Raw genomic sequence first — 19,158 nt, forward strand, 5'->3', positions numbered from 1 at the left:
TGTCTTCAAGCATGGCCATACCTTATTCAATTGTACAGAAGAGAATTTTTCCTGTTTTCAAAAAGCCTCCCTTAATTTATACATTTCCCAAACAAACTTCCACAATCCCTGGTCATCTGTTTCCTGTCCAACAACCTCTTTCCCCCTCTATTAACTGGATCAATTGTGTGATGGTAAAGATGTAGTCTGCATAAAGGGGGAGGGAAGGAAAGGGAAGAAAACAATCATTTATAGAACACCCACTGTGTGCTAGGCACTCTGCTAAGCACTTTACAATTGTTATCTCATTTGATTCTCGCAACGATCTTTGGAGATAGGTGCTATTATCACCCCCATTTTACAGTTGTAAAGTATAGTGGCAAACAGAGGTTAAGCCTTGCCTGGAATCACACATCTGGAAAGTGCCAGAGCTCAGGTCTTCATGACTCCAGGCCCAGGGCTCTATCCACTGTGCCTCTAACCAGCTTGGAATATTTTTTGAGAGATCTGATTGACCTAGAGGGTAATGGGAATGTTCACAGAAGGTTAGGAGCAGGCTGTTGCATCTTGCCAACAACAAAAGAACTTTAGAAATGGGAGTACAAGACTAATCACGGAGGATATGCATGACTGCAAAGAGGCGAGCTGGTTTTGTAAGTAAGAATGAAGGATAGTGTAAGTTTTGCACTAGTACCCATGAAATATTAAAAAATTCAGAGGAAGACTGCCAACATATTGGGCAGGAGTTTTTTTTTTCCAGGATCTCATCTCTAAAATGAGAATCTTGCCTTACATGATTGTTGCACTTCGCAAACTATAAAGCTCTATGTAAATGTCAGTACTGTTGTTATTTTATGGGAGGACAAGTCAAGAACTGCATGGGATGAGATGATGTGGAGGGATTGGGATAGATGGCTGGTGAAGGGAGTTCTCTCACCTCTGGTGTCATGCATCTTGATAAGAACAAAAGGTTGTTTTTTAAAAAAAAATTTTTATTAATAAGGGCTTGAACTAGAATACCGACTGTGAGAGTGAAGAGAATTCAGATACAAGAGGTGGTAGGGAAGTCAAGGAGAGTTGGCAACTACAAGCACATAGCCCCCACCACCCTCATTCAGGCACTCATCCTTGATCTCAAGGTTTATTGCAAGAGCTTTCTGATTGGTCTCCCTGTTTCCATTTCCTTCCCTTTCTAATACATACCTTATACCACTGCCAGAGAAATATTCCTAAAGCCCAGTCCTGCCCTTCCCTTGCTCAGGAAACTTCACTGGTTGCCAATTCCTTTTTGGACGAAATCAAACTCCTCTCTTTGGCATTTAAGGTTCAATATAGTTCCAGCCTATCTTTAGAGATTAATTTCACATTAGTCTCCCAACTGGCCAATTAACTCTTTTGTCTCATGTAGATTTCATTCATGATTTCTTGAAATATAGCTTTGGTAAACCGGGCTTTGATAAAGCCCGTTGGAATTCAAGTGGAGCTCCTTGATTATGCCTTTAAACCCAAATCACTCTGGTCAATAATAGGTCCCAACCCAAGCCTCACTTGCTCATTGTTTGGGTTTTGATATCTCAGAGTGAGTGTAAATAGCAGTTGCTTCTGTTCTGGCCAGAAACCCTGAGGGTCTTCTCCCAGGTTGATTCTTTTGGGATGTCAAACTAGGCCACTTTTTGCCTCAATTTTTAACCTAACCTTTAATCACTGAGTAGGTGTTGCCTCAGACAAACTGAGACCTGGGAAAGACCTTAGCTTAAAAAGGCCAAGGTCTCCCACTGCATCCAGGGCCAATGCCAGTCATTTTGACCTATGTCTTGCCACTGGACCCCCGTGACTCTGGAGGATTGAGTGAGGCTGATGACTTTGCACAGCCCTGCCTCACTTAAATCCAATTCACTTGCAAGTCAACACACTACCCTCCTGATATCATTGGTCGTCTTCGAGAGCAAAGGATAAGCAATAACATCAACAATAACACAAAGTTCCAGTCAAAAATTTGGCCTCCCTACTGTTCCTCAGACATGGCATTACATCTCTTACCTTTGCATCTTTTCTTTTTCAAATTAAAAAAAAATGTTTTAAATGAACAGAAATCCATTTCCTTTTCCCACCTGCTACCCCATAGGGTGGAAAAACCAAATTCCTCATAACTAATATGCATTGTTAAGCAAAGCAAATTCCCTAGTTGGCTATGTTCAGAAAATAGATGCCTTGTTCTCCACCCTGAATCCATCACCTCTCTGTAATGGGAAAGTATGCTTTATCATCAGTCCTTCAGAGTCATATACTAGCTTAGCTAGTGCCTTGACCAGAGTTCCTAGAGCTCTCAAAATTCTTTGTTCTTATAGTGATGTTATATAAATTGTCCTTCTGGTTTTGCCTACTTCATTCTTCAATCAGTTTACACATCTTCAAAATTGCTCATTTTTATAATATTGATTTTATAAATATAAATTATTCTTCTGGTTCTGCATAATCCACTCTGCATCAGTTCATAAATGTCTTTCCCTGTCTCTTTGAAGTCATCTATTTTATCATTTCTTTTAAAAAAATTTTTATTTTTAGGTAATTGGGGTTAAGTGACTTGCCCAGGGTCACATAGCTAGTAAGTGTCAAGTGTTTGGTCTGAGGCCGCATTTGAACTCAGGCCCCTCCTGACTTCAGGGCTGGTGGTCTATCACTGTGCCACCTAGCTGCCCCTATTTTCTCATTTCTTACAGCACAGCAGTACTCAATTTGTTTATCCATTCCCCAACTGATGGTAGTAAGCCCCTTAGTTTCTAGGTTTTATGCCACCATAAAAAGAGATGCTATAAGTATTTTTGTACATAAAGGATCTTTTCAGCTTTCTTTAATCTGTTTGGTATATAGGCCAAATAGTGGTATATCTGGGGCAAAGGGCACCAATTTTTTGTGTTTAATTCCAAGTTGTTTTCCAGAACGGTTATACCCATTCATAAATCCACCAGTGACAGTGTATATCATAATGTGCCTGTGTTTCCACAGCCCTTCCAACATTGGTCATTTTCATTTTTGGTCATCTTTGCCAATCAGATGAGTATGAGATAGAAACCTCAGAATTATTTTATTTGAACTTCTCTAATTATTAGTGATTTGGAGTATTTTTTTTAAAATATAGATGTAGATGGCCTAAGTTTCTTCCCTTGAGAACTGGCTGTTCATATCCTTAGACCATTATCAATTGAGGAGTGGTTCTCTTATTCTTATAAGTTTGAATTGGTTCCTTGTATTTTAGAAATAAGACTTCGTTAGAGAAACTTGCTACAAAGATTTTCCCCCCTCGGTTAATTTTTTTCTTTTAATCTTAGCTTTATTAGATTTGTTTGTGCAAAAATTTTTAAATTTTATGTAATCAAAATTATCCATTTTTATCTTTATTACACTGCATCGTTTGTCCCGTGACCACATTAGTTGAGCTGGACAAGGGATGGGAGGGGGAAAAAAATCCCTCCTCTTTCTTCATATTAAAATTGGTATTGCAAAAATGTTCATTGCCTTAAAGCTGTTCTTCCCATAGGATTTGGTTTCAGGATGCCAGTAATCTCTTGACATACACTGCCGTGACTTTCTCCTTGATGGCTTTATGCTTGTTGTATCTAGCCTGGAGAAGAGCAAGATATTTATAAATATCTTTATCTATTGGTTTTATTTGACCTCTGGGTTCAGGCTCAAAGCTGTCATTATCTATTTTTCCTTGATGTCCATCAAGACTTTTACACTTAGCCAGTTAAATGATATTGAGATAACAGTGGAGAAAGCTTTCATGAGCTGAAGAAGCTGTTTGGTGTGCTTTTCAGGAGCACTGTATTACTTAATCAGCATTATCTTCTTTTCCCTCTCCTCTTCCTCTTCCCCAAGGAGGGCATCATTTACAGTGGGAGGACTTTCCCTGCCCTACTCTCACAGTGTGATTATACAGAGGGGTAGGAGAGTTATAGAGGGATGCTGAAAGAAGGAAGTATGGTTATCATCAACCATCACGACAACAACAATAACAATATCAGTGGCCGTTTCTACAGCACTTTAAGGTTTGCAAAGTGCTTTCTTCATGATAGCCCTATAAATGAGGTAGTTTGAACACCATAATTCCCATTTTATAGATTAGAAAACCGAGGCTCAAAGTTAAAAGACTTGACCAAGAACATACAGGTACTACGTGTCACAGCTGGGACCTGAACCCAGTTTTTCAGCTACTAAGATTCTTTATACTCCACCATGATATGATGCCTCCCCAAATTGAGAAAAAACTGGAAAGTGCCATAAAAATGTGAACTCTTGGCATGGGGGAAGCTTGTTATAGTAGAAAGAATTTGTAGTCAGAAAACTTGTATCAAAGTACAGGCTCTGATGCTTATTAGCTGTGAGACCTTGGGTGAGTAGCTTATTCCCCTGAGCCTCAGTTTTCTCTTTTTAAAATGGGAACAATTTTATTTGCAATAATAACATGGAGGATTGTTGTTGGAAAATCCATTTGTAAATGGCAAAGTCTTCTAGAAATGGAGGCTGTTATTACCATCCTTACTTTGGGAAGGAAACCAGCAAAAACCCCCTTTGATGCCTTCCCATTGTGTAGGGATGCCTCTGGTTATACGCAAAGCTAAATGTTAACAAAGCAAAACTCTGGTAGGCCCCAACAGGATGGAAAGGCTAGGTAGGGGACAGACTGTGTGTTTTCAGTCAGTCAACAAGCCTTGATTAAATGCCTACTATACGCTAAGGGTAGTGTCCTAAACTCTGGGAATACAAAGGAAGGCAAAAAAATCCCAAACAAAAAACCAGCCAAACAAAAAACAAACAAACCCCAGTCCCTACTGTTAAGGAGCCCACAGTCCAGTGGGGGAGACAACATGTGAACAAGCTATAGGCAGAATAAATCAACAGACACCACCTCACATCCATCAGATTGACTAAGATGGCAGAAAAGGAAAATGACAAATGCCAGAAAAACATGGGAAAATAGGTATAACTAATGCAGTGTTAGTGGAACTGTGAATCATTCCCAAGAACAGTTTGGCTGTAAAACTGTGCATACCCTTTGACTCAGCAATACCACTATTAAGGCTGTACCTCAAGGATACCAAAGAAGAGGGAAAAGAGACTCACGCACACAGAAACATTTATAAGCTCTTTTAGTGGTGGCAAAGAATTGGAAACCGAGGGGATGCTCATCAACTGGGTACTAGATGAACAAGTTCTGGTATATGAATGTGACCGAATACTATCATGCTGTAAGAAATGATGAAGGGGTCCCATCACAAAAGATGATAGTTTCAGAAAAACCTGGGAAGATATAGGAAATGATGCAAAGTGAAGTGAGCAGAAGTGGGAGAGCACTGTGTTCAGTAACAGCAATATTGTAATGATTATCAACTGTGAAACACTCAGCTACTCTGAACAATAATATAATAATCCATGACGATTCTGAAGGACTCATGATGAAAAATGTTATCCCCCTCCAGAGAGAGAACTGATGAGCTTTGATTGCAGACTGAAGTATATTTTTCTCTCACTTTCTTTATTTTTCTTGTTCACTGCCTCCCCTCACTCTCAAATCTGGGCTAACGTGGAAATGTTTTGCATGACTTCATATGCATAAAGGGTACTGTATTTCTTGTCTTCTCAATAGGTGGCAAAGGGGATGGAGGAAAGGAGAGAATTTAGAATTGTTAATAAAAATAGGGTTAAAAAAAGAAAATCAGACATGTTATTCATTAGCAGTTTTCTCCATTTATTAATGTCATACTTCAATAAAGATGATAGGGTTCCCCCATAGTCCTCTGTGGACTAGCCTTGCTGTGTGTTCAGATTTGGCCACAAGAACTCCCAAAGAGCCATCTGCTGTGGTATGGGGGAGGAGGAGGTGAGGTCTGCATCAGTGGAGGAGCAGTCACCTGGTCTTTTGAATCAATCGATGAGCATTTGTTAAGGATGTAGTATGTTTCTGGCATTGTGGATTAGAAAGACAATAAATGAAATAATTCCTGTTCTCAAGGATCTTACATTCTAATACAGGCCATAACATATATAAGTATATTCAGAATAAATATAAGAGAATGAATACCCCTCTGACCAAGCAATAACACTTCTGAGTCTGTATCCCAAAGAGATCATAAAAACGGGAAAAGGATCTACATGTACAAAAATATTTATAGCGACTCTTTTTGTGCTGGCAAAGAATCGGAAATTGAGCGGATGTCCATCAATTGGGGAATGGCTGAACAAGTTGTGGTATATGAATGTAATGGAATACCATTGTAACATAAGAAATGATGAGCAGGTAGACTTCAGAAAAACCTGGAAAGACTTACATGAACTGATGTTGAGTGAGATGAGAACAACCACATTGTGTGATGACTGACTTTGATAGATTTAGCTCTTCTCAGCAATGCAAGGATCTCAGACAACTCACAATGGAAAATGCTGTCCACATCCAGAGAAAGAACTATGGAGTCTGAATGTATATGAAAACATACTATTTGCTTTCCTGTTTTTTTTGTTGTTGTTTTGTTTTATCACTTCATTCTCATGGTTGCTCCCATTAGTTCTAATTCTTCTTTACATCACGACTAATGTGAAAATATGTTTAATATGAATGTACATGTAAAGCCTATATCAGACTGCATGCTGTCTTGGGGAGGGGAGAGGAGAGGAAGAGGGGCAGAAAATTTACAACTCAAAATCTCATGGAAGTAAATGTCGAAAACTAAAAATAAATTAATTAATTATTAAAAACAAAAAGAGAATGAATACAAAGTAGTTAAATACAAGATAGTTTGGGAGGGAGAGCACCAGCAACTAGGGAGATAGAAAGTGGTATTTTCATGAAGAGAGGGATCCTATGAGGCAGAGGTGAGGAGGGAGAGTGTTCCAGGCAGGGGAATAGCAAGGGCAAAGACACAGGGAAAAGAATTTGGGTGTTATGTGTAGGAACAGAGAAGAACTCAGTTTGGCTGGATTGCAAAGCGAGGAAGGGGAAGTAATGTACAATGAGGCTGGAAAGATAGATGATAAAAGAAAAATAAACACGACCCTCTGTTCTGTTCCACAGAAGCAAGGCAGGGTTCCTGAAAGAAGTGGACTGGAGGAAGAGGAAGGCCATTTGACAGAAGGAAAATTTCTCCAGCCATAAGCATTTGACTCCAAGGCTAGGGCAATATGGAGTACATGCTTTAGGACTGGGTTGTCCTGATACCCTGGATACTTGACTCTGTGATCTGGTCTCTGGGAGGGCAGATGGTGCCCACCCTGGCTAAGTTGGGAGAAGGCGTTGGGGCAGGTACATGAAAGAAAGTAGCCTGCCTCAGGTCACATACAGAGGCAGGTCTGGAATGTCAGTGTGCTAGATCGACTTTGTCTCCCTCAGAAATGGGGAGGAAATAGATGTCAGGCTCTGGGGAAAGAATTGTCTCTTAGACCCTCATGCTGTCCATGAGGGCACCTGAGTTTAAGGGACATTCTCTTGGCTCTAATAGAAAACTGTCTCCTTTATGGTTCTCTAAGTAGAATGCCCAACAGGATTCACCAAACAACCTCCCTATCTTAGATTGTCTACATAGGCTTCTGAATAGTGGAAACAATGAAGGATTTTGAGTCAGAGGACCTGGCTCTGAATCCCAGCTCTGCTACTTGTGAGATCTGGAGCAAGTCCCTTCATCTTCCTCATCTGCAAAATGGGTGGGTTAGACTAGATCACCTCTAAGGTGCATTCCATCTCTAGATGTATGATCCTAGAGCCTCAGAGTAAAAGTCACAGCCCTCTTTATTCAATGACTGGTTCTTTCAGCTAGCATTTAGTATGTGCCAGGGGAAGATGGGAAGAGGAAAAGTTCAGGATCCTCAGATAATCTATGTTCAGTGATAGCTGAGAGGTATAGTCACCGTGCAATAGGGGCTGGTGGAGGGAAGGGTGGAGGGAATCAAGAGTGATGGCTGTGGGCTGAGCTGAAATACCTGATATGGAGATACCTGGCCCAGGGCGCCTGGCGCCCTCACCAAAGTGGCAGCTGGAGCTTTGGCTAAAGCCCCTGAGCTCCCCGTGCCAGCATTGTATCCTGAGCGGTAGAGGGCCTGGCACACAGAGGCCATTGATACGGCTGGATTAGCCCGACCCAAGCATTTCCAGTCATTTCACGCCCCTGGCAACTTGTCCTAACATGGAAACCCAAAGGAAGGGAAAAAACCCTTGGAGGAGTCACAGAACCACAGCCTGTCAGAGCTGAGAAGAACCTGGGAACATCAGCCAACCCAAATGGGCAGAGCTGACGGACGCCCCCGAGAGAGAGCGTCAGACCCAGAAAGGACCTTAGAACATGGAACATAGAATGTCAGAGTTGAAAGGGACCTGAGAACATGGACTATATAGGCTGTCACCCCTGAGGGGGGGCCGAGCTTGCCTCAAATGTCATCATGGTAAGGTAGGAAAAAAAAATGCTCGATGCAGGCAGGGGGCTTGGATTTGAATCCCTGTACTGCTCTGCCGCTCACTACCTGTGTTGGTGTTCGGCTGTCACTGCTTCTGTGTGACTTTATTTGGGGCTTTCTTGGTAAAGATGCTGGAGCGGTTTGCCATTTCCATGTGAACTCAGATCTTCCTGACTCCAGCTGGTACTCTATCCATGTCACCACCTAGCTGCCCTTTACTACCTGTGACCTAGGGAAAATCATTTAATTTTTCTGGACCTCAGTTTCTTCATCTGTAAAATGAGGGGGTCAAAGATTCTTAATCTGGGATTCATGAGCTTAAAAAAATTTTTTTTTGTTTGATCATTCAATATAACTGGTTTACTTCATAATCCTATGTATTTTATGCATGTAAAAAATTATCCTGAGGAGTCCATCGGCCTCCCTAGACTGCCAAAGGGATGTTGTTGAGCATTTTAGTTGTGTCCAACTCTTTGTGACCCCATTTTGGGGTTTTCTCGGCAAAGATATTGGAGTGGTTTGCCATTTCCTTCTCCAGCTCAGTTTACAAATGAGAAACTGAGGCAAACAGGGTGAAGTGACTTGCCCAGATTCACACAGCCAGTTAGTGCCTGAGGCTGGATTTGAACTCGTGAAGATGAAGCTTCCTGACTCTGGGCCTGGCACTCTACCCACTGTGCCGCCTAGTTGCCCCAAAGGTATTTCTGACACAAAAGAGGGTAAAGGACCCCTGAACCAGATGATCTCTGGGGTCCCTTCCAGCCCAGACTCAGAGGGGCTGACTTTGGCTACTCTACTGTGGAGATGCTGATAGCCAGAAAAGGAGGCCACAAGTAAAGGATATGAGCGAGGTGGGAGAATTAACTAAGCCTATGGTCCTAGGAATACAGACTATCAGGGTTCAGAGAAGCTAGAGAGCATAGAATGTCAGAGCTCCAAAAGATCTTAGAGAGCTCAGAATGTCCCAGCTGGAGAAGGCCCTAAACCCTAGAAGGGCCGAGCGGGAAAGGGTCTTATAACACAGACCGTAAAAGGGTAGAGTTGTTCCATCTCTGACTTGTGTTCTAAGGTCCCTCTCAGTGCTGACATTTTACAGTCGAAGGCTTTCCAGCTCCCATGTTTTATGTTCTATGAAAATGCCTTTAGCCTTCAGGACTTTGCTTGGAGCAGGCTGCTAATGGGAGAGCAACCCATAAACTTATTCACTCCAAGGTGTGAATGACTGATTCGGGTGTGACCCTACCGCCCCAGTATTAGCATTTTAAAAGAGGAGGCTTATTTATCCTGAGGAATTGAGTCCTGTTTTTCAGGGACTGTGAAGGGGAGTGGTAGTGGGGGGCAGACACTTTGGGGTTAATGACTGTCACCCTGGTACAGGCAAACAACATCTCTTGGGGCCAGCCTTGTCCATAAGTCACTGCTTAAGCACTCAATCCCCCCCAAAATGAACAGGCCCTTGGGAACATTTATTATGGGCCAGGTCTATGGTTCCTAATACGGTTCCTAATATACACACATATGCACACATATATATCTATGTGTGTATGTATGTGTATATTCTGTCTGTCTGTATATATGTGTATATATATTTGTTCTGTGAAACTCAACAACAAAAAAATTGTGTTGCGAACCCTCAGAGTGGTTTAATATGCTACTCATAATTTTTAAAAATGATTTATTCATTAAACACAATAAACACAATGACAACTTTTGCTCTCAAAAGCTCCATATATAATTTACATTATAAAATTACAATTATAAAATACCAAATATGATTCTACCCATAATTATGAAAATTCTAAATGTAAAATTATGAAACTAATTATAAAATAATTACAAATATTTTATGTCTGACAAAGGAAGGTCCCAGAGGAAAAAATATATTTGTAACGTAATTGGATAATTATTTACTGCTTGAGGCACCATTAAAGAATTTTAACCTGAACTCCTTGGACCACACTAAGTGGGAGTCACTTGGTAAGACAAAGTTCCTCCAGCTCATAGTTTAGTTAAGGCATGTTCAGTTCAATTTAGTAGACATTTGTTAAATACCTAGTGTGTGTAGGATACAAAGGTAGGTACAAAATAAGGCCTTTATTTCAACGCTCTTGCTTTCTGCTGCGGGGGAGTGGGGATGGGAAGGAGGAGTACGTAAAATCACTCTAATACAAAAGAAAAAATAGTAGAAAGACGTGGGCACAATGATTTAAGAAATTTAAGGAGGGGGGAGGAAGAGGTCACTTTTCCTTGGAAGGTTTCCTAGTGGAATCTTTCTTTTCAAGGGACACTCCTTCCAAGGTTCAGATCGTGACTCATCCACCCTTTCTCTTCCTCCATCACTTTAATCCACATCCTCTCATAAATCTTAGACGGAGCCAACAGGCAGATAATACCTTTATCAGATAAGAGATAAATGCTCAAAAAGTTAAAAAACAAAGAAGACTTTAAATCATCTTCAACTCCAAGGAGGTTCAATTATCATCTCAATGCAGGTGATTTCCCAGGTTTATACTCAACCCCAGTCTCTTTCCTGTGCTACAGTTTTGTATCCCCAACTAGATATCCCAAGGACATTTCAATGCTCAGCAGGCCCCAGACAGAATTTATTATCTTACCTCTTATACTTATCATTTTGCCAACCTTCTCTTTTTGTAGAGGGCACCACTATTTTCCCAATCACGTAGGTTCTCAACCTTGTAGCTGAGGCACTTGATGCCTGCCTCAGTTTACCTTATCTGTAAAATACAGATAATAATAGCACCTACCTCCTAGGGCTTTTGTGACAATATAATGACATAGTTACAATTGTTCAGTTGTGTCTGACTCTTCGTGACCCCTTTTGGGGTTTTCTTGGCAAAGGTACTGGAGTGGTTTGCCATTTCCTTCTCCAGTTCATTTTACAGATGAGGAAACTGAGGCAAACAGGGTTAAGTGACTTGCACAGGGTCACACAGCTAGTAAGTGTCCAAGGCTGGATTTGAACTCAGGTTTTCCTGACTTTAGGCCTGGTGCTCTATTTAACTGTACCACCTAGCAACTGGTATATTTGCAAAGTACTCTGCAAACCTTAAAGCACTCTATACATGCTAGCTAATATTATAATCAATTCTTCCCTTTCTCTCATCCCCCATATCCAATTGGTCACCAAGTCTTATCAATTCACCTCTATCTCCACATCATCTCCTGGGTCCATCCCATTCTCTCAGTCTTGTCCAGGCCACCATCACTTCTCATCCAGGCTGTTACAACAACCACCACATTCAACTCCCCTTGTCTAGTTTCTCCCCTCTCTGGTCTATCCTCCCAAAAGCTGCCCAAAGTCTTCCTAAAGCACGAATTTGACTAGGTCACTCCCTGCTTAAGGAACTTAAGTGACTCCCTATGGGTCTACAATAAAACACAAGCTCTTCAGCTTGGCATTTCAAGTCCTTCATAATTGGGCAAGGCTTATTACTCATGATTCCCATTCTCACACTCGACATTCCAGCCCAACTGTCCTGTTTGCTGTTCTAGGAACTCAAGACTGTCTCTGGCCTCCCCGCCTTTGCCCAGGCTGTCCCCTTTCCCTGAACGTGTTCCTTTCTTTTGAAATCTCTAGCTTATTTCAAGGCTCAGCTCATGGGCCCTGTCCTTTGGAAAGACTTTCCTCCTTCCCTCACCCCTGCTCCCCAGTTAGTAAAGTTCTCTCTCTCTCCTTAAATCATCGTGTATGTGACTATTTAAGGGTAGCTAGGTATTGCAGTGGATAGAGAGCCAGGCCTGGAGTTGGAAAGACCTGAGTTCAAATCCAGCCTCAGACACTTACTAACTATGTGACCCTGGGCAAGTCACTTAACCCTATTTGCCTCCATTTCCCCATCTGCAAAATGAGCTGGAAAAGGAAATGGCAAACCACTCCAGTGTTTTTGCCAAGAAAACCCCACGTGGGGTCACAAAGAGTCAGATACGAACAACTAAACAACAACAGATTAAAAGGTGGGGAAAAGTTGAGAGGCCATTTAGTCAAAGCCCTTCATTTTACCGATGATTGCTATTAGACTGTGAGCTCCTTTAGGGGCAGGGACTGCCTTTTGCCCTTTTTTGAATCCCTAGTGCTTAGCATGGTGCCTGCACACAGTAGGTGCTTAATGAATGCTTATTGATTGATAGGAATTGAATCCCAGTGACTTGGCCAATGTCACACAAGTAGTAGATGGCGGCACCAGGATTCTATATCACCAGGGCCTCTGCCTTACAGGCCCAACACTCCTTCCCTTGAAGGTAACATTTAAGCAGAAACTAGGAGGAAGACAAGGAGAAAGCTTGTTTCTGTGTTGTATCTATAATTCTCTTTCTCCCTCCTGGGAAAATAAGCCTTTTTTCATTTTGTCTTTGTATCTCTAGCGCCTTAGTTCAATACCTTGTATGTACGTAGGTGCTTAATAAGTGCTTGCTGGATTAGCTTTCTTGATCTGGAAACTCTACGTGGTGGGGATGAAAATGCAGAGTCATCGATTTCAGAACTTCTCAGAACTGGAAGGGATACTAGAGAACAATGAATTCTTCCACCTCTGGCTGACCAGGAATCCCTTCCCCGACATCCTGACAAATGGTCACACCACCTCCAGCTGAAAACCTCTCCTAATGGGAATGTACTGACTCCTGAGGCTGCCACTCCACTTTTTGACAGTTGTAATTGGTAGGAAGTGGCTCCTTCCAAGGGGCCTAAATCTGCCTCTTTATAGCTTTCTTCTGTCACCCTTGCCCACTGGGGCCAAGTGGAACAAGTATAATCCCTCTTTGCCATGACAGCCTTTCAAATACTTGAATACAGCAATCGTGTCCCTGTCTGAGTGTTCTCTTCTCCAGGCTAAATATCCCTACTTTCTCTGATGTCTCTTGTTCATCCACTAAAATCCCTCTCTGATGCTTCATGTTTCTTTTGTCTCCATGTCTTTGCATAAGCTGGCCCTCCTACTTGGAACGTTCTTCCCTTCTCTGAGAATTCCCTCTTAAGCTTCCTCCTGGTCTAAATGTCACCTCCAGTGGAAGGAGTGTTAGGCCTGTAAGGCAGAGGCCCTGGTGATATAGAATCCTGGTGCTGCTCTCTACCACTTGTATGACATTGGCCAAGCCACTGGGCTTCAATTCTTATCGATATAAGCATTCATTAAGTACCTACTGTGTGCCAGGCACCATGCTAAGCACTAGGGATTCAAAAAAGGGTAAAAGGCATTCCCTGCCCTTAAGGAGCTCACGGTCTAATGGCAATCATCTGTAAAATGAGGGGTTTTGACTAAATGGCTTCTCAGCTTCCCTCCAGCCTTTACTCTGTTATTGTTCAGTTATGTCCAACGCTCAATGACCCCTTTTTGGGGTTTTCTTGGCAAAGATACTGGAGTGGTTTGCCATTTCCTTCTCCATTTCATTTTTGGAGATGAGGAAACTGAGGCATGTAGAGGTTAAGTGATTTGCCCAAGGTCACACAGCTAGTAAGTGTCTGAGGCTGGATTTGAATTCAGGTCTTCCTGAGTCCAGGCTTGGTGCTCTATCCTCTGTGCCACCTAGCTGCCCCAGCCTTTAATCTATGCTACTATAACCGTGTAATCTCACCTTGTATTGAGTTTTGTATTTATATAGCTTGCGTAAGTGATGTTCCTTGAGAGCAGGATCTATTTTTTTTTTCTTTGCGTCTTCCAGTGTCTAGCACGGTGCCTGGAAGGAAGGAAACAAGCATTTCTTATGTACCTACTGTGTACCAGGCACTGTGCTAAGTGCTTTAGAAAGACTATCTTATTTGATTTTTACAACAACTCCAGGAGGTGGGTGCTGTTTTATCTCCATTTTATACTTGGAGAAGCTGAGCCAGGTAGAAGTTAAGTAATTTGCCCAGCATCACATAATTAGTGTCTGAGGCCAGATTTTAACACAGCTCTTGCTGGCTCCTTGACCAACACTTTAGCCAGTTTACGGCACACAGTGAGCCCTTAATAAATGTTTGTTGAATGAAAGCAACCCTGTGTTCTCAAAGGCTGCACCACTGGGGCATAAGCCTTAGAAATTTATCTTTTTTTTTTTTTTTGGCTAGGCAATGGGGTTAAGTGACTTGCCCAGGATCACACAGCTAGTAAGTGTTATGTGTCAGGCCGAATTTGAACTTAGGTCCTCCTGAATCCGGGGCCACTGCTCTATCCACTGCACCACTTAGTTGCCCCCCTAGAAATTTATATCAAGGAAAAGCTGGAAAGGCCAAGGCTCTGAATGTGGGACTCCCCTGGTGACAGTCTGGCCATCTACGGTGGGACAACCAGACCGGCTAAAGGAGGAGAAGCCTCTGATCACTCTCTAGAGCGGGGGTGGGGAACCTGCAGCCTCGAGGCCGCATGTAGCCCTCTAGGTCCTCAAGCGCAGCCCTTTGACTGAGTCCAAACTTCACAGAACAAATCCCCTTAACCTAAGGATGGAGATCGATTCTTTGGCCGTAGTATCTTCTGGAGTGCCATCTTCTAAGATGTGGAGGGGCTGTGAGGTGTGCACAGGGGGCAGCCCCCATGCCTGTGATATTTCTAGGCTGAACTGGAAGAAGGGAGAGCAAACTCTAGGGAGGGAGGAGTGTATGGGGTGGGGGAGGTGTGATTATCTGTGGCCACTTAGTGTTTGCTGAGCTCTGATACCTCCGCTCCCTTCATAGGTGCCGTCCTGTCGTAAACACTTAGGCTGCAGAGTGCTGGTGGCATAGCTGTGGTTTGGGCTGCTATTTCTGAGCGGAGCATTGAAAGCTCTTGAGAGATTATTGTCTGTTTGCCTTCTTTGGGGGGTCCAGTCCTTCCCCCAACACCCCCAAATCCAAGGCACGGCCAGGGAGGGTTACCCTCTCAGCCTGTGGGAGGCACCCGTGCTTTGCTGGGGTGTAAGCACACTTTCTCTCCCTCCTCCTGTTGGGGACTTTGGGTGTGAACATCTACCACATCAGGCTAAGGGTGCATCTGTTTGTCCCAATGGTGGCATGGGCTCTCCCAGGGCTTAGAGCCAAGCTAGCCAGAAAGGATCTTGGAGATTATCTGGTCTAAACCAAAGAAAGGAAGTGATTTGCTCCAGTCCCGCAGAGAATAGCTGGCAGAGTCAGGTTGGATGCCAGGCTTTTCATCGCCAGCATCTTAAACCTCTGCCGGGCTCACCTCTTCTCTTTACTGTATTCCAGACCATTATTCCAGACCATTACAATAGCTTGGGGAACTTGGGAAGTCTAAGCAAAAGATGAGATGCTCAAAGCAAGAGATCTTTACTTGGCATATTTTAACTCACCTGGAAAGGCTCAGAGTTTGAGGGGATACCCAAAGATGAGCAAACAGAGAAGAGAAATGAGGCAGGGGTAAAAAAAGCAATCCCTGGACCTGGGGTTCCATGTCCCTTGGGCTGCTATTCCCCTACTCACAAGTAAAATCAGGTTCTGCAACCACGGGGGCAACTTTGAATAGGATGGGGATGTGTGGAAGGGGGAGGAGTAGTAGTCCCTCCCTCTCCTGCCTGTGTGGAGATGAGCCTCAGAGTCGCATTCAGTGGGGAGCAGCCCCCTTTCCTCTCCCCTGCGGGCTGCTTGCTTGAATCACTGTCTGGCTGCCTCTCATCCCCTCCACCTCAGCAATTCATCATATCCTGGAAACAGCTTCATTGGAAGGCAGGGGCAACATAGCAAAGATCAGTAGCTTCATCACTGAGGGGATGCCCTCTGCCAGAATTCCACTACGGCTTAGTGGATGATGTGGAGCTATTGTGGCCAAAAGATGAATGACCTTGAATTCAGTCTGGAAAGGATAGTATGGTAGTGAAAAGTCCTTAAAAGTCTCCTGGAAGTAGGAGGAGGGCCTGGGGAAGGAAAAGTGTCTGGGAACCAAAAGGCTGAACAGATTCAAGGAAGCTGCAGCAAGACCACTTGGACTGTGATGGCAACTCCTGGATGTATACAAGCCGTGGAACCCTGGGCTCTGTAATATTGGGAGGGTTAAACTAGGTTTGGGTGTGGCACAAGCCCCTTTGCCTTTGGCAGTCTGAAGTCTCTGGGCTCCTCAGAGTAATGTTTTGTGTGTGTGTGTGTGTGTGTGTGTGTGTGTGTGTGTGTGTGAGAGAGAGAGAGAGAGAGAGAGAGAGAGAGAGAGAGGCAATTGGGGTTACGTGACTTGCCCAGAGACACACAGCTAGTGAGTGCTATGTGTCTGAGGCTGGATTTGAACTCAGGTCCTCCTGACTCCAGGTCCAGTGCTCTGTCCACTGCGCCACCTAACTTCACCCAGAATAATGTTTTTTTGGTTTTAGGCAACTGGGGTTAAGTGACTTGCCCATGGTCACACAGCTAGTAAGTGTCAAGTATTTGGTCTGAGGCCGGCAGAATAATGTTTTAAATGCATACAATAAAACATAGGATTCTGAAATGTAATGGATCATATTGAAATAATTATCAAAATATTTTTAACAGTTCATGGACCCCAGATTGAGAACCCCTGAGCTAGATGATCTTTAGGGTTCCTTTCCTCTCTGACAATTTAGGTTCTATGTTTTAAAATCTCTTCTAGCCCTGACATCCTATTGGTCTTTCTTAATCTATTTGTCCCTCTTTTTTTTGTTTTTAATTTTTTTTAATTTGTCCCTCTTTTTGCCCATTATCCTAGAAACTAGCCAACATAATCAGTTTATAATAATATAATATAATCAGTTCCCTATTTGTTCCCTGAGCACTCCATTACCATATAGCTTCCTTGGCTCCTTCCTTCTACTTCTCTCTTCAACCAAACAACAACAAACCATTTATTAAGCACCAGCTATGTACAAGATGCTAGAGATACCAATGAAAAAGGACCTAGTCTCTGCCTTTAGGCAGCCTGCAATCTAGGATATGCTGGAGGCAGCTTGGAATTTCTAGCATGAGAATTTACACTTCAGAAATCAGCAAATGCACACATCATGGTTTGATTTATTGTTTTGTTCATTGCTTAGACTTAAGAAAGTAATAGAAGAAATGCTAATAAATGCAGGTTAAATTTAAAAGCATGTTATATGTGTGGAGCATAGTCTGTTAAATACATACCAGCTTACAATGTAAGCGTGGAGTGTGGCAAGATACAAACCCAAATAAATATGCTACAATGAGACACGTGCACGGGAAAGATTAATGAGAGATTAGAGACCAAATTGGAAGGACCTCTAGCTGGGGAATGGGGGTGGGGGAGAAAAGTGGAATCTGAGTTGGTCTTTGAAGAAAAAGGGAATCAATAGATGGTAACTGGAGTTTGGTGGAATCCATTTTGGCGTGGGAGATTGTAGGGGCGTGGGTAAAAGGCAAGGAAGTTCTAATGGACAGAACTGGATTGGGAATTGCAAACAATGCCACTGGATCTCCAATTGGATGAGGTAGAGTGGATGAAGGAGAGCAGTGTGAGATAAAGCTGGATAGATAATTACTAGGCTACTTAATGTTCTGCATTCAAGACATGCCATTTCCCACAGTGGACCTTTTGTGCTGCCAGCCCCCCTGGCTGGGAATCAATTCTCTCCTTCCCACCACCATTCTGTTGTTCAGTCATGTCTGACTCTTTGTGATCCCATTTAGGGTTTTCTTGGCAGAGATACTGGAATGGTTGGCCATTCCCTTCTTCAGCTTTCATTTTACAGATGAAGAAACTGAGGCAAACAGGGTTATGTAACTTGCCCAGCATCACCTAGCAAGTAAGTTTCTGAGTCTGGATTTGAACTCATGAAGATGAAGCTTCCTGACTCCAGGCCTGGCATTCTATCCACTATCCACTATTCTAGCTACCATTAAAATTCAGTTTGGGTGTCACTTTAAGAGGCCTTTCTTGATTCCTGTGGTTTTTAGTACACCTCTCACGAGTACACAATTAGATTGGCGTTGGAACCAGGAGGGCCTGGATTGTCAGGAGTTTGAATTTTATCTTGTTTTCCTCCCCCCCTCACTCTTGCTCTTATATTGAGGGCCTGAGCCCCTTTTTCTGAAAGGAGTGTCCATCTATCCCTACCTCTTTGCTCTTGGCTCCCTCTCCTGACTGCCCTCTGTCCCATCCTATCTCTGGTCCCTTGGGGCCAACAGAAAATGTCTCCTCAAGAGCCCTGTGGGGTGAGGGGAGGCAGAGAGAGCATATGGCGGCCTTCAGTGGTGGCCCTGTGACTCAAGGACAGAAGGAGGTGCTGGGGGAACATTTAGGCTGCTCCTCCTGAATCCCTGGCACGGATGTGCCCTTCTGGCAATGAGAAACATGTCAGCGGATGGCAATTACCACCCCCAAGGTGTGCACAGTGGGCTCAGACCACCAAAGGAGTCGGTTCCTGGGGAAACCCGGGAAGCGGTGAAGTGGAGAACAGCTGGGCATTGGGCCCAGTCTCCAGCTCCCCAGTCTTCCCCTGCTTCACCAGGACCCCAGGTGGCCCCCCAGTGGGCCCTGCTGGAGGTGGGGAACTCAGTTCTTACTTCCTGGCCTCTGCTTCTCCCTCTCTCCTGCTTCCCCCCTACCTCTTCTCTCTCCCCTTTCCCCCACCCCCCACCTCTTCCCCAGCAGCCTCCCAGGAAGTCTCCAGCTCTGAGCATATAGAGGTCTGTTTTTTAACCTCAGGTATTTGCAGGAGGATGGCAGGTAAAGGCAGAAAGGGAGGGCATCTTGAAAGTACTCTTTGGAAAAATATGCAAAGCCAGTAAAAATATATGTAGGTAAAAGTTATTTGATTGCAAAATGAAATCTTGTAATTTGA

This window comes from Phascolarctos cinereus, unplaced genomic scaffold (genome assembly GCF_003287225.1).
Source record: "Phascolarctos cinereus isolate Bilbo 61053 unplaced genomic scaffold, phaCin_HiC Scaffold_4;HRSCAF=312, whole genome shotgun sequence".
Lineage (NCBI taxonomy): Eukaryota > Metazoa > Chordata > Mammalia > Diprotodontia > Phascolarctidae > Phascolarctos > Phascolarctos cinereus.